Source organism: Trachinotus anak, unplaced genomic scaffold (assembly GCF_046630095.1).
Source record: "Trachinotus anak isolate AG129_WGS33_773 ecotype Australia unplaced genomic scaffold, CSIRO_AGI_Tana_v1 ptg000007l, whole genome shotgun sequence".
Classification (NCBI taxonomy): Eukaryota; Metazoa; Chordata; class Actinopteri; order Carangiformes; family Carangidae; genus Trachinotus; species Trachinotus anak.
In genome coordinates this window covers 11,333,827-11,350,372 of record NW_027273858.1, presented here as the reverse complement: position 1 = coordinate 11,350,372, position 16,546 = coordinate 11,333,827, and the positions used below count along the sequence as shown (strand labels likewise).

At 44.9% G+C, this 16,546-nt stretch overlaps 1 protein-coding gene across 4 annotated transcripts in view; it reads left to right on the top strand.

The window, feature by feature from the left end:
- Window positions 1-1,005: 1,005 nt before the first annotated feature.
- The window catches only part of zmiz1a (zinc finger, MIZ-type containing 1a), a 97,389-nt gene continuing 81,848 nt past the window's right edge, over window positions 1,006-16,546 (top strand). The window contains exon 1 of one of the 4 annotated variants that reach the window (XM_071480475.1): window positions 1,006-1,259. The gene's annotated coding sequence lies outside the window, so the exon portion shown is untranslated. The remainder of the gene's footprint in view (window positions 1,260-16,546) is intronic. The other 3 variants (XM_071480473.1, XM_071480472.1, XM_071480474.1) reach the window with 3 other exon arrangements.

Below are 16,546 nucleotides of genomic sequence, written 5' to 3'. Positions count from 1 at the left end.
CCACCGGAGACCGGCGATCCGCAAAACATGGAGCCCCGCCTGCAGGCGTGCTGGAGCGGGGCGCAGGTTGCAAAGGTTCACACACACACACACACACACACACACACACATATGGGAAGTGGGAAGTGAAATGTAAAACAAGTCAAAGCAAAAACTAGTACTTTAATAGTTTAGTATTAACGTAGTACTTACTACGATCAATAGTCATATTATTACAACCTATTTGTACTTCTGCTACAATTACAATAATTTTAATGAGGAAATCATAATAATTATCATGACATTATTATTATTATTATTATTATTATTATTACTATTATTATTAAGTTATTTGTTAATAACAAAATAGCAACACTTTAGTAAATACATTTTACTAAAAATAAATTCCATCAACAATAAGAGCTATTATATTACACTGTATTTACACCTTAATTTAATTGTTTAGAAAACTATCCCGCAACAATTTACAGAACTGATTAATTGTCCCGCAAAAAAATTGCCAAAAATGCCAAACACAGCTTGATGCCAGCTTCTAACATTCAGGATTTCCTCTGTGTTAAAAGATATTAAATTGAATATATTTGGGTTTGGATGAAGAAAGAAAACAAAAACAAAAAAAATGAGGCTGTGGGAAATTGGGATGGACATTTATTTATTTATTATAAAAACTATTTTCTGACATTATTAACAATATTATTGGTGTCATTAGCATAATGAATAATAATATTTTTAAAGCCCCATATCATTGTTGTTATAATGGTGTTATACTATTGCCCTTGTATATGCTAAACATATTTTACTTGTGTGTATATGTTAAATTATTTTACTTTATTTTCAACTAATAGCTAATAAAGTTAATATTAAGCTATTGTTGATTGAACCAGTAACTACCGGTGTGATTACAGCAGAATCAGACAATAGCTGGAGCTGCGAGCCGCAGTCCGCTCCAGTGTGAAATGTGCCGTTAGCAGCCTATTAGCGTGTGGTTACACCTTTACACATGGTGTCCTTCCGCGGGAATCCAGGTCGCGTTTTCCCACCGACCGCCGAGCACGGCTCTCGCTGGTAACTGAATAGCCAGTGTAATCTGACACTTCAACTTGCCGTGCTCCACGGTAGTTGATTCAGCCACTCACTCACACCGTCTCCGGGGCTCTCACGTCGTCTTTGTGGAGTGGAGAGACCGAGAGAGAGGAGCACCGTAAACACGAGGTTTGGAGGAACGATACGCGGAATTGCCACCGAGGTCCGAGCTGAAAGTAAGTTTCGCGGCTGCCTGTGCTTTTTGTTGCAAAGCGGGGGTTTGAATGTGCCCGTGTGTTGCCCAAGATGGGGATTTGCCTCCCACTGGACAGATACTACCTGCTAACAATAGGGTGACCTCTTAGAAACCTTTCACAGCCGCTGATGAACTCCTGTCGGGGGTGACGGGGGGGTGGAGTGGGGGGTGGCGGATTTCTTGAGCGGTAACAGAGCGGGTTAACGCAGCGTAACATCCAGGCTGGTGAGTGCGGTTTCTATCCCACGGCTCTGCCTGGTGTAGACGAGTTGTTGTAGCCGGAGCGAAAGTCAGCGTGTGTCTGCAGGATTACTTCAAGATAGGCGTAAGCATTTATTGTGAAGACGCTGGACAGGGATGTGTTATGAACTCAGTGATTGCAGGTGTGTGTGTGTGTGTGTGTGTCTCGGTCGATCAGCTGATGGCTCGGTCGAGGCTAAACTGAGATGTATGTCACTTAGCTAACAGTGAGCAGTGTGTCTGGGCTTGTTGACTCCCTTCAAGGCTGTTGTCGGCTACCTGTTGTAATGCAACTAGCAGGCATGTCCATATGTTACTCTGCTGTGGTCTGTTAAGCCACACCATGTAATGCGGCTTTCACTGACTTTTGCCATCATGATTGATGGCTGATAACACTGATTGGATCCTCTCAGAGATCAGTGGCTCCCAATGCAAGGTCATTGGGACCCCTGGGGGCCCTTAATGGGACTCTAGTAAAGTCAGAAATAGTTTACTTCCACATTAAAATTTGATTTGCTGTTGATATTTAGGCATAATGCTCAGGTGTCACTGCATGCATCCCCTGAAAACATTTCAGTCCAAACTACATCTGGGTCCCTTGACATAAAACTCTCTGAATCCCAGATAAAGACCAGCAGGACCACGTTTTCTAAGCCTTTCTGCAGCGGAGTGTGGATGGGCTGCTTGACTCAGCAGCGCAGCCTTCTGCCTTCAGTCTGGCGGACCCTCCCCGTTAAATTCCTCCCGTCTGGATGTGAGGCCAGCCGGGGCAGAGCGCAGCAGAGAGGGGGCTCCCGGCGGGACGAGGAGGAGGAGGAGGAGGAGGAGGAGACTGTCACTCTTTCATTACCGTGCACCCTGCTACAGGACAACTAAACTTTGGGAGGGGTGGTTGAAAGAGGGCTTTTATCCTCATTATTGAGGTGCTGAAGTGGAAGAGAGTGTGATTAGGTGCAGACCAGCAATCCTTTGCTTTGTTGCTAAGATTTGTGGAGTTTTGTGTTACCACATATGTACTGTAATATCTCATCTACAGCCACCCATATCTTACTGAATGTGCTGCTATTCTGTTATCATCAGGTAAGATAACGAGTGAATGTTCTGTCATCCCCAGCATCAAATCAGTCATCCTAAAAGCCCTGTTTCCTAAGAAATCTGACACAGTCTCGACTCCGCTTAAGCATTACAGGCTTGGCACAGTCAGTATTTATTGCAGAAGTATTGCATTGGATTGCAGGTGTTCATGTTATTGTGTCCACTCCCTATATGTCTAAGAGAGTGTGTTAAACAGATTTTCAATGGGTGCACCCTCCAGTGTCTCCTTCCTCGGTAATTTAAATTGGTGATGTAATGAAATTGTTTCAGCAGCAACACTTGTCAGCCGCACCACATTAATTAGTGCTGTTCGACTTTTTTTTTTTTTTTTTTTTTCCCTCCTTCTGACGAAGCAACGTTAAGTCATCTCAGCAAGGCATGAAAAGAAGGCACGCTTGTTCAGAGTAGCTTACCTGATAAAATGTGAAAGAAAGAGGGCAAGGAATTAAAGCCATCTGCAACTGTTTGAAACTTGGAAGTGTGTGTTGTTTGTGTGTGTATGTGTGAGTTTTCTTTCCTTCTGTTGTCCCTCCTGGGGCCTCTCTGCAAAAAGCCAGCCAGCAAGCCAGCCAGCCAGCCAGCCGGCCGGCCGGGCTGTGAGACAAGACAGAAGAGAGTCTGATTCACTAGGCAAGCTAAAGGCTGCGGTACACTCACTTTGAAATCAGATTTGGGTGTTTTCAAAGGCCGTCTAATGTGGTTCCGAGTGCAAATGCAAGGATGCTCCCTGAGACTGGGTTGTCTCGGCCTCTACGCCACAATGTGGAGGGGATGATGCCAGAAATGTGCCAGGAAAACACAAAACACGCACTGGCAGTGGTGCAAGTTGCAGCTAAACACGAGGAAATGGACGTATGTTTGTTTCTTAAAACAATTATGAAGACAGAACGGAAAGAAGACAAGAAAATGCAGGATACTCGAACCAGTGTTTCAAAATCGGAGCTCTCATAACTTTGAACAACATCTCTTTAACACCATTTAATCGTTTTTTAAAAGGATCAGGCTGCAACAAGTTAGATAACGAATTCAGTTTCAAACACCTGCAGCTATTCTTCGATCTTGCACGCTGATTATTCACAGAAAGCAGAAGGGTAGTGATTGCACCTTACTCCATATCTTCGAACCTCGGCGAAGCAGCGAGCTAATACTGATTAGAAGTATGTACAGGAAAAAACAACTAATTGCTTGTGTCTGAGTAATTAGCTTTTTGTTACTCAGCAATTTAACAAGTTGCTGCTGTTTACTGTGTGTTGGCACAGCTGCAGCCTGCTAAGTGCTTAAAACCTGGCGAACGCTAATCAATGTTTTGACAGCCTGACATTTCATCTAACTGCTCATGTTGGTTTGAGGAGTGCTGTGAAATACTTGCTGCCTGTTGGCTTGACATGGATTCTTGTATTCTGGTGTCTCGACATCAGCCCAAACCCACCTACTCATGTCCCGAGCAGAAGTCAGCCTTTGTTTCTGTCTGTCTCTCTCTCTCTCTCTCTCTCTCTCTCTCTGTCTCACTTGTGGTTTGACTTGGCAGTGCTTTTCATCTAGACTGGGCCTTTGTTTTCAATGTGCCTATTTTGCTTTTAATAAGGAAAAACTTGTGTTGCCTCGGAGCATTTTAAAGACTAATTTTGAGCACAAGGGCTTTAGAGGGAGTTACAGCTTGCAATGTTGAGTTTGAGCTGAGGTTGTGCCCTCGTGTCAGACACTTAACTACTTCCTAAAACGTTGTTGTAATTCTACCCATAAGTCTGCAGTCAAGCTCTCTACAAGTTAAAGCCCGGTAATTGCAGTGTAACTAATACACAGAAAATGAAGCACCCAGCAGATGTAACTCATCCTGGCTGACTGACTGTGATGACATCAGTTAGGTGTAAGGGAGCCAAACGTGGACCAACATGAGGCACGGGGATAAGAAAACCACATGCCTGTCACCACTGTCCTTCAAGCTGCAAACCTTGGCACCGTGGTGCGGTCTTGTGGCTGAGGCACGGCTGGTTTAAACGCCCGAGGTGGCTGAGAAAGTCAGGAGAGTCACTGCTGAGTGCTGCTGAGTCTTTGAGCAAGGCATATAACCTCAAGTAAAAACAAACGGTGTTGTTTGGCAACCAACCGTAGAAGAAGCTGTAGCCGCGCTCGGCTGGTCCCAGGTGTGTCAGAGAGGGCGGTGCTGTTAAGGAAGCTTCTCCGCATTAAAAGCCGACGTAATGATTTTGCCTTGAGATTAAGGTGCTGTGTCTTTTTGCATTGTCTGTCAGTTGTGTTGACAGATATCCAGTTAAGTGGTGTAATGTAGGCAAAACATCAGCTTAACTCCTGTTTCTGAAGAGCTGTCGCTTCAACCTTGGACTCTCCCGACATCAGGGAGACACAGGCTTCTACTAAGTGTTTTTTTTTTTTGAGATAAGAGAGTGAAACAGAGTGCAGAGAGGGAGAGAGTGAAGAGAGAAGTTGCTGGCCCACCCCTGTCCCCGTCTCATGCATGTTTGATTTGATGTTCTTTGAGAAACGAGCGCAGGGGACGTCACAATGGCCATGTCCTGTTCCCATCCGCCGAGAGGCTGGGGCCCTTGAATCATAAATGACACCCGGCCTCACCGGGAACAATATGAGAGTCAGAGCCCGCACAGGAGGAACAAAATGTTCCCTCCATCCATCCATCCATTCGCCCACCGCTGCCGCCTGCACTCAAGATTTCTCACCATCGCAAGCAATTACCCTCACTTTTTTTTTTTACTGCTGATGAAATCCTCACAGAGCCTCAGCTGTGTGTCTGTGTTGGTGAGACGGCGAGAGAAAGGAGTAGCGATAGAGAGAAAAAGAGATAGTATGTGTCTAAGTGAGTGGCGTTGGCGTGTGTCTGTTTGGCTTATAAATCCTGTTTAAGCTAAACAAACTCATTGTCCTCATCCTCCAACTGCGTGCTCTGTGTGTGTGTTTTGTGTGTGTGTTGTGTGTGTGTGCGTGCCCCCCCCCCCCCCCCCCGCCCTCCTTTCTCCTCGTCTCTCTCTCTCTCTCCCCCTCTCCTTTGAGTTGTGAGTACAGTCACTAATTATTCCCCTCTCCCTCTTCATGCTGGGTCAGTGGGTTTACGGTTTCAGTACTGATCTGCTGTGTTTGCCTTGTCTCTCCTGATACTGGAGCATGCCTGCAAGCCAGCGCACACTGCAGCCTCCTCCAAGAGGTCTTCACACCTTACACAGTGTCCCACATGGGTTCATTTGCCAGACAGCCACTCATGACTGTGCTCAGGCTCGCTCTCATGCAGCTGCAGTCCGTGCCAGGTATTAGACTAAACTGTCCAGCGAGTCTGTGCTGGGCTGAGTCAATAAGTTAAAACCTGTTATGTTTTCAAACAACGGCACCGCATTTTGAAGAGGACTCCAGATTATGCAAATTAATTTTTACACACACTTTAGTTACCCTCTACACAGCATGCTGCAAATCTTTCTAGCTTATAGCCTATAATGAATCTTTTTCTAAAGACAACACGCCACATGCTGTGTTTATAATATCATTTGTGCTATAAACAGGCTCTTGTCTAGTCGGCACTGTTGTCTCTCAGAGTGCACGGTGATGCTGATTTTCTGGTGGAGGTTGCGTGGGAGATGGAGAGCGATGGCAGAGATTCTCTGAAGGCGGTCGGATTGTCTCCATCATGGCCTCCAGGGATGCATACTTCCTTGTTTTCTGACAAAGTAAATTAACTAGGATTTACTAATGCAAAGAGACAGCATTTATTCTTTGCCTGCGATGTCAGTTATGAGGGAGAGAGGGAGTCATGCAATATCTGCTCATTCTTACACATGGATAGAGCGCAAAGGCTGGAATGTGGTCAATATTGAAGAGTGGTTTTTACAAGCAAACAATAAAAAGGTATTTTTTGTGCATGAGGATTCAGTTTACAGGCAGGGGGGAAGGTCGTACACTAGATGTTGATTTTCCAGTTGTGCTTCTGTTAATAAAGCCAGTTGTGGTTGTTATGGAGAGCCCCCAAATCATAAAGGCATAAAATCCTGAGCTCCACTGCCCTACTAAGACCGTTTTCTTACCGCTTTCCGACATTGCTCACTGACAGAAAAAGTCTATTACTGTGTGCAGTGTGTTTGCCCGCTTGGTGCCCTCCCCTCGGTTTTGACACTGGCGGTTGAGCCAGGCGCTTTCCCAGGGTTCTAAGGACTGACATCCCTTTCATTTTCCCGCCTGGGCGGCTCAGATAAAGGGGCATATTTTAAACCTCTGTGTGGATACACCAACTGTAAAGAGAGACGGGCTGGTGGGCCGCGGCTGAGCTACAGCATTAACTTCACAGAGAGATAGAGAGAGAGAGAGAGAGAGAGAGAGAGCGAGAGAGGGGATGGAGGAGAAGGCAGGGTTTGATGCGGAGTGAAACAAATAAAGGAAGCAAAGAATGTAGAAGTCCACTTTATTAAACAGTGATCTCAGCAATTTCAAATATATGGTGGAAAGCACTATGACTGGCTGCAGACCTGACTTTGCAAATATCACAAACATTATCTGCAGTCACACTGCAGATAATCCATCTCTCTGTTTTTATCCCAGGTCTATTAAAGAGGCGACGTGTTTCACCACTTTTTTTCTAATCTGCCCCTGTTGCAAGTGCGTCCTCCCTGCAAACCAAAGCCACGTCGTTTATTATATCAGTAATGAGACCGGGCTAATCGTGTGTATTCCGGAGACAGCAATGATACACTGCTTGGCGCTTGCCAGGGATCAGCCTCTAAACAATGTTTATCATTGTCTCCCAGGGCTCTTTAATTATCTGGCAAACATTATTGACAAAACAGCAAGGGCCCATGTGTTGTATGATTTTAAAGGCTGCTGGGTTACGATTCACAAAATATGTGTGGTGCTCGAGAAAATACAGCAAATAGTTTTGATTTTTACATCCTTAAGATTGTGTTTGACAAGTAAAAACTGATTATTACACATATTTGTTAGTATTTATTGTCAACAAATAATTAAACATGTTTTGATGGAAGTTGTTTTGTGTATCTGGCATCCCTGACAGTATGCTTTTTGCAGAAATTACCAAATTATCAGAGATGATCGAGGAACACAGGAAAAGGAAGAGGCTGTGGATTTAATCACTTCCTAAATGTATTTTTTAAATTCATGTTTCTTCAGTCAATTTGCAAGTAAAATATACAGTGGAAATAACTAATGGGAGCTCCTCTGTGTCTGCTCCCATCCCAACAGCTACTCATTATTACCCCAGATTACTTACACTAGTTAATACACACCTCAGCCATATTGCTTTCACAGCCATCCTGTAACCTTTACTTGGCCGCCCGGTGGGAGCTGAGTGGAAGCTGAATGGCATGTGTTGACATTGTTAAAGACACACGTGAGGACATCACACGTTTCATGTCTGGCTCGTATATTTGGAGGAGTGGGAGTGGGTGGGTGGGTGGGGATAAAGGGGCAGTTTTCATTCCATAGCTTCAGCCCGCCACATCTTGAGGCTGTTGCTCAATGTCCTGCTAACATGTGTGGCCGCAGTCTGAATAGTGCAGGCTGATGTGGAACTGTGCCGCTTGCTGATGGTCAGACATGGCTCTGAAATATGAATTCGGGCCAAACAAGTTATGTTACACACACACACACACACACACGTCCCCCACGTCCTCTTCTCCTTGTCATGTCTCTGTAACCTTGTCATGTCTCCCCTGGTATCAAATCAACATGATTGTATAACAACATAGGAGGTGTGTCTCATTGATGGTTGCATGAAATCACCTTTGCTGTGCTGTGTGTTTGTGTGTGTGCATGTAGCCATGAAATGTGTGTGTGTGTAGGAGAGAGCAAGACAGAGGGAGGTGGGGGCAGCAGCAGCAGCAGCAGCAGCGGCGGCGGCGGCGGTGGCTTGGGGTGAGGTCCTGCCCTGATTTTCTCTGGAATTCCTTTGTTTTTGGAAGCCAGAAAGGGGGAAACTGAATCTGCGTAGCCCGAGGGTCTCTGCTTCTTGAGAATTCTCCGCACACATCCCTCTGCTGCCAGCTCTGATGGTTTTAGGGGTGGCTCTGTTTTCAAAGCTCAGAACAGCCAAGGTGTTTTTCACCTTCCAGAAAAAGGAGAGGTGGGGAGAAAAAAAATTAAAAAATAAAATAATGACTGCACCAGGCAAAGCGTCTCAGGCCTGGAGGGACTGATGCTACTCAAACATAAATTTGCTCCATATTTCAGGGCGATGGGAATGAAATTCAGATCCCGTCACTCAGGGCACAAAAGATACCTTCCGATGAATATGGATGGAAAAGACAAGCAAAAAGAGCACTCTGTTTATTCAAGAACTAATAATAATGAAAAGTGTTGTGCAGTGGTTGCCTAATGTTTTCCATTTTTTAATGATCCTCCTTTGCAGTTTAATAAGTGTTTTATTGAGTTTCATGGCCAGTGGAAGGGCTAAGGCTGCTGTAGAAATGTTGTCAGCTGCTCCTGCAAGCTGAAAATTTCACCTCACTTCCATGGCTCATTAAATCTGATAAACCTTGGGTAATGGTGTTAAAATTGTACAAAGGTATCTCTGTTTACTCTGTGCCACAAGTTTTCCGTGACCAGATCCTTATCTGGGGGGGACTGTCGCTTTAAGTAACTAACTTCCACAAAGCAGAGCTTTTCCCTCTTATTTGAAGGGGGCTCGTGTTGAGCGAGGGGGGAATTGAAAAGGCTTGTTGCCTGCCTCTATTGAGCCAGCTTTATTCTTCCCCGTCCCCTGGAACAGGCAGAAGGGGGTGGGGAGGGTGGAGGGGTGGGAGAAGGGGAATAGGAGAAGGGTTAGGAGGTCTGGTCACGTGAGCAATAATAGTCTTCGTGCTGGTCCCTTTCAGGCTGTCACAGTAAATCTGTTTGACTTGTCACTTTCTAAATCATTACGAAGGCTAAAAGCCTCTCTATTGGATTGTGGTGGAAGGGGGGAGGCAGCAGGTTTCCTTTGTGCCTTCTTGACGATGATGATAATCAAGTTTGTTTCTGGGCATCCTGCTGCGAGGCTATAATTAGCTCCTTTCTTCTCTCCTCTCATCTTCTTTTTTGCATGTTGCTCCTCAAAGTAGAGCGGCGGAGCTGATGTGCAGAGGTCATACGTTGAGTTTTGTGTAGAGGCATCAGTGGCTGCTGAGCACTCTCCTCCTTGGTTTTATCAGCTCGTCTGCTGCAGATTCAGACACAAGATGTGTGTGTGTGTGTGTGTGTGTGTGTGTGTGTGTGTGTGTTTATTATTCAGTATGTAACAGCCTCCTGCCTTTAAAGAAAAAAACACTAATGGGGGTTTGGAGCAGATGAGGTCCCCTGTTCCTCCTCCAGGTCAGTCAGGGTGAGAGTCACAGCTCGAGGTATGTCTTAACTTGCGGTGTCACTTTCTGACCAAACTGGTTCGTGTCTGACAGAAACATGACAGAGCAGATCTTGTCCTGCCGATGAAGCCCGCGTGGTGTGACGTCTGATTCCCGAGGGCAAACTCTCCTCATCCACCTCTCCTATTTCCGTTTTTCCTCTTCCCCTTCTGACTGTTTTTTTTTTTTCCTCCTCTGCTTTTTCATTCCATCCATCCTCTCCTCTCTCCCCTTTGCCTCACCCCACCCCTCCTCTCTTCTTTGGTGTGTGTGCCAGCAGCACTCATGCCTGGAACAGAGCGCCGGGGCAGACATCTGTCGCACAGTGTCCCTGATCTGATCTGTGGCTCGAAGCATCGGGGTCACAAAGAGTAGCAGCCGCCAGTCCAGACACCGTGGGAGACAATCTGAGAGCTCTATCTGTGTTTTGGTCCTCTTGTGTCTCTATGTTTCTCTGTCTCTCTCATTAAAATTCACACTGCACACAGCCGCTCACACACCGGGGTATTAAGCTACTTGTTGTCTCTTTGTGGAGCGTCTGTCGTTTGGACTGTGTAAGTCAAATTGGGCTGGCAGTGTCCCATGTCTTCCAGATAAAGCTCTTTCTTAGACTCACAGGTGCAGAGAGCAGAGCGAAATGTGGGTTTTATCAGGCTGTTCATCAGCTGCAATGATGTGCAGTTGATCTGAAAGGAGGATTTTGACAGTTAAACTGGATTTTTGTGCCTGGGGCTTTACCGTTAATGACAAAACCAATGACAGAATGAATAAAAGGTTGTTAATTGCGGCTGTTCGGTCGTGTTAAAGTGAGTGTTAGAAAAGAAGAGTGAAACTGTGGGTTGACACACACAGTGTCTGCCAAGTTTGATACTTCACATACCTCCTTAAGAGATTAACGTCTGCTTATTGATCCCGCTCAGTGTTTTGACATGTATTGGTATTGCACTGGTAGCTTTTTCCTCAAAACAGGTGAGTTCATGCCAAGTGACAAGGCTGGTAAATGCTCCGCTCAGATGTTCACGGGAAAATGTGAAATGCTGAAGAGGGACTGCCACAATTAAAGCACCGTACCAGCGTTTTTTGCATAACTACAAATCTCTTAGATTGTACTTTACACGCCCATACATTTTTAAACATTTTCAGACTAATTTCCTTCCTCTTAGGCGGCCATTTGTCTTTGTTCAGTCCAGTAAATTATGAAATTTAGCTTGCAGAGACGTGAAACTTGATTGAGACAGTTAATCCATCACAGCACATAGAGTGTTTAGTTGCCCTTAAGGTGTGTAATCTAAACCTAGTGATGCAGGTGACGGCAGAGACGAAAAACTTCTGCTGGTGCCTTTGAAGAGGCTTCAACATCTGAGACTTGAGAGCAACCTTTTACAAAGCAAGAAACAACTGAATTCACATGCTGCTTTTCACATCAGTGTTTGCACTTGCTGTTGTGATTTGATTTCCTGACAGTGCCGCTTGTCAAAGCGGTGTTTTTTTATTTTTTTTTTAAGCTCTCGACTGTCAGTTTTCTTGTATTAGTTTTGGAAATAGTTTCAGCTTGGTTACTTAAATTAGAGCCACACAAATATAGCACACACTGCAAACTGTGATGGATTATTGATCTTAAATAAGCTTCAGCTCTCTACAAGTTGATTTTAAATGTTGAATTTACTGGAAACCAAAGGCAGACTGGAGGCTTGGAAATCAGTGTGTAAACCTGTGATGTTCTTTTGAAAAGAGCTGATAATGAAGTGTTACTTTTATGTCAGGGCTTCCCTCAAAACCACTAGTCTGATAATCAGACTGAATTTGCCATTTCCTTTTCACTTCTTGATGTTTTCTTTTAGGGAGAGGAAGGAGTTACTTTGTTCTAACAAACCAGTGTCTGACATATCTGTTAACGTATACTGCCTGAAGGGATATGCAGATTGAAGAATTATAATTTCTGAAAGGTGACTTGCATCAACCGGTTTAGCTGCATCACTCTCATTCAAACTTGTTGCCATTCTTGTGCCAGTTTTTTTTTTTTTCTGTAACTGTCATTCCGGCCCTGGCACTGCAAAATGACGCCTGCCTTTTTAGTACAAAGCTCTGATTTGTTCTGAGAGGAGATAGCCGTCAATGAGCAAAACACCTTTGAATCACTGAAAAAAAAATCAAGAGTTGTGGGCAGCGATTCAGAGATCTACAAATGCGCAGGTATGGTCCTTTAAGATAAAGCGCCAGGCCCATTTGATGAAGTCAAAGTCAAAGTCCTCAGCTTTACAAAGCTCCCGAGTCACTGAGTCTGAAGCTGCTTTGATTCAGCTCATCTCGTGTGAGTCAGCAGAGTCACTAAGTAAAAGGCTAGCATGTGTGACAAGCAGATTAGTCCCCTTTACGACGCCCGTCTGCTTTCAGAATGAATATCTTGACGTCTTGTTTACCTGTATAAATCCGTGAGATGAAAATCAGGCTGAGATTAGATAAATGGGAGACACGGCTGTTATCTTTTGAAAGGTAATTGAACCTGTGACACTTTGTTGGCAGGAGCCCAAGCCCATGATGCCTCCATGATATGAATGTAAATGCTTTCACAAGTGCAGGTAACAGTAAGATTGAAAACACATATGGTCATTACAGTGTGTTGTTACTATGTGAGTTAATATAGTGCACGTAGTCACAGTATAGACCTGCATGGGTTTAGGATTAGAGCAGCTGTTATAACCAGACTAACTCCTGGCCAATGTACACCCAGTTTAAAGACATTAAAAAGCTATGTTGCAAATTTCAGATAAGATTCACTAAGCAAATATTAGCTGGCTGACTCTGTGCATCAATGCTGTTCACTTACAGTACCATAGCCAAGGCTCACAGTGTGCTTACACTGTATAAATCACTCTTTCATAGATTCATGGTGGTGCAACAACCATTCACCTTGATATAGCTCATTTTGCACTGTCATAATGTATCTCATTAGTGGCTACACATCTTCCACACATACCGTCTTAGCTTATATAGGTTCTTATTAATATCTTATAAATCCTGATGCATCCCGCTCACTTTTTTTTTTTTTTTTTTTTTTTTTTTTTACCTGAAGTTTCTCCGCCAGAATCCTCTTAGTGTCCTCTCTGTGCGCCAGTTATGCAGCAGCCCGGAAAAGGTGTTTTATACCTGATGACAGGCAAGGTCGGGCCAGTGAAACAGGACAGTACGAGTGTGTGTGTGGGGAGGCAGGGAGGGTGGGGGTTGTGGGAGAAAGGGGGATGGATGGATAGGGGTGGCAGGAGGAGAGAGAGAGAGAGAAAGAGAAAGCGAAAGAGAGTGGCACTGCAGCTTTGATGGTGTAAGACCTGCTACTCAGCTGCAGACTACAAATCAAACAAAACCGAGCCGCTACTGGCACTGCGCCATGACACTGATTACTGGCACACAGAACACTGTCAAAACCATCTTGATGGGTAATTAGGAATACTCTATCATTTCAGCTATCACTTAGCTGCTAGGTGCATGCTGTGTATGTGGCATCTGTGGCTGTGGGATTGTTGGAGAAGATGCTGAAGTGATTAAAGGTACATTTTTACACAGTGTAACCCCAGCTGAGTGGTGGACTTTGATACTGAAAGATTTTAGCTGATCCCTTAAAGTCAGTCCAAAGCTGTAAACTCTAGCTGACTCTAGTGTGTGTGTATATGTGTGTGTGTGTGTGTGTGAGCAGCGGTGTTACAGCTCTTTGTGAGTGTCGCTGATGCACATCGCGTCCTGTATGACTTTGACCAGGCCGGCCTTGCAGCTTTACAGAGCAGAGCGAGCTGTATAGATACATCCAGCTTTAAACAGCACTGCATATATATATATATATACAGCACAAGAGAGAAAGAAAAAACGGTGGCTGTCAGGCTGTTTCCCCCTCTGTGATTTCAACATTTAGAATTTTCCCATTAACCCTCATCACTCACAAGAAGACCTCAGCTAAAATGCCTACTTTTACACTTACGCTGTGAACAATTTTGCAATTTGTGCTGTTATTATCCTAATTTGCGCAAGCGAAAATGAGAGAAAGGGAGCGCACATTGTGTGCCCTTTGATTAAGTGGGATGTTTGAATGTGGGCCCTCCACCTTCAAGAGAGATTTGATACTTGAGGGGTTGAAGTGTTTTTGATGGAAACTCCATTAATGATTGATAACAGGAGGAGAGCGGTTAAAAATCTCCCTGCTCCAGCACCATCAATTATTAAAAGCTCTCTCCTTGCATTTTGGTGGCACATAAAATATCAGTCACCATCTTGATATCTTGAAGTTGATAATATCTGTCAAAGGAATTAGGGCTTTGTATTGGTTTCGTGAAACTCTCTTCCTGTATGTTGTGCATTTTGAAGGTGATGGCTGCAACAGATTGCAACTAATAGCACTGGTTTGTTGCTGTTTATCTGCTCTCATCAAAAGAAAGCCTCTCTAGTCTTCTAAGACACTGTAATGTTATCACAGGTTTATGTTTTATTAACTGCAGGAAAATATGTCTAGAGCTGAAATGTCTTGGCTTGGATATTAGGTTAGATCAACATTTACAGCGAAGAAAATTGAAACAAATTGACGATTAAACGTTTCGTGCCGAATAAACTTATTATAACCTTTAACAGTTTTTCCCTGCAGCCTCTGGTCCAGCTGGATTTATGCTCTCCTACATATCTGGACTTGATCTTGAAATGATTGTGTGCCACACAATATCTAATTTAATAGCTGGAATGATTCAGCCCGGGCTTGTGGTGAGAATCTCACACACACGCCACATGTCGAGTATGATGTTGAGGGACTGAGTGGATGTTTGAAGTGATGCTGGAGATTCGTGTCAGCCGGCGTGTGAGTGCGTGTCAGTGCGGCAGGAGAAATTCTCTGAGAGCCGAGTGCTGATTTGAGCTGCGTGGAGACAAGCTGACAGGCCTGCAGGCTCGTCTGCGTCATCGCCAAGGTTCCCATCAGTCCGTGCAGAGGGAATTCTCTCAGAAAGCACGGCTGCATTTCCACACAGGAGACCTGATTAAGTCTTTATACTTGCATGTGGCAGCCACAGAGCAGAGCGTCCGGCAACTCTGCTCAAAGTGCTCCAAGGCTCCTGCGAGGCACGCAAGACTAGATGTTTTCATGACGCTTCAAGTGAGCCTCTCTGAAGGTAATGATTACCGGCTCACATACACGCCGAGAACGCCTGGAAGCGCTTCTATTTGAAGATGCTGCTCTGTTTTCGCGTCACCCTCATTTACTGGTGTCAATTTTCAAGTTATTCATTGACTACAAATGCAGCCCTCACTGCGCTGTGTCTGCATTTTTTTTTTTTTTTTTGGGTTCCTTTCAGTAGCAACAACTTCAGTCTCTTAAGGAGAGCCAGAGAAAAAAATGCTCCTGGAGATATGGAGAGTATGTCGAGATGCACGGATGTAAAGATAGCAGTGAACAGTGACAGTAAATGAAGAGAAACAACAATAAAGTGATAGCTGTTCCTATCTGTACCCTGATCAGTGCGCCTCATCATAGCAGCGAGGCGCCGTGTGCTGCCCATCTTGTGTCAACAGTGCTGTATTTACATAAGCTGTTTTCCGTCGGCTGCCGCTTCTGTCCTGAGAGCGCCAGGAGCTGCGATGGCGAGGCGGCGTGATTAGATTTACAGATGGAGATTAATGTGAACAGAAGTAATAGCACAAAGGCATAAATCACAAAGAAGAGGGTGGAAGCACTATGCTTGACCTTTTGAATGGTGATAATGATGCCGGAGTCAGATATGCTCCTCCTGGGGCTGCAGTGCCTGAGTTTAGACATGAGACGCTGTCATAAATGCAAAATGTGTGTGTGTGCATGTGTGTGTATGAAGGGTTAATAGGTGGGGCGGTCAACACTGGAGTGCATTTAGATGAAAGTGTCAGCACGTGTGATGCTGTCAGAACATTACATGCAATACACTGAGGGAAATGAGCAGTTGCACTCAGTGTCTGTGCACGCGCAGCGACAGGCTGATACCTGGCGCTCAGGCTCTTTCTTGAAGTGGGAAGTGAAACCCATCTGCCTCTCTGTCTGTCTGTCTGTCCATTCCCCTGTCTTTCCTTGCACCACGGAGCATCAGCAGGGTTATTAGAAGAGCCCTATGGCTGCCACTGATAAGGCCTGTATAGGTGCTGCCACTGACAGCGCTGCCTGCCTGCGTGGCAAACACAAGTGGCCTGGCCGGGGGATTACTGCCTGCTGCCATTTCTGCTGATGCCTTTCTTTATGTTATCCTCTCCAGTCAGATGTGCTGCATTTGAATAACTTGGCTGATGTTGTAGAAATGGAACTCCTCGAAATCTCCACCTGCATACAAATGAAGGCGCACGGATGAAACGCTCACATAACACACACTCAAGACTCTTTGGTTTATAATTCCCCCCTCCTCCTTTTCTTTGCTCCTAATAGTGGCCACAACTGATTATTTACATGCTCTGTCACTTACTGGGAGGAGTGATGCTGATGGGTTATGAGGCTCACTAATCCACTCTGCTGCTGTCATTAGAGAGAAGCAAACAGACTATTACCACCACCTCCTCCTCCTCTTTCTGCTCGTCATAAGCCTTCTTCTTG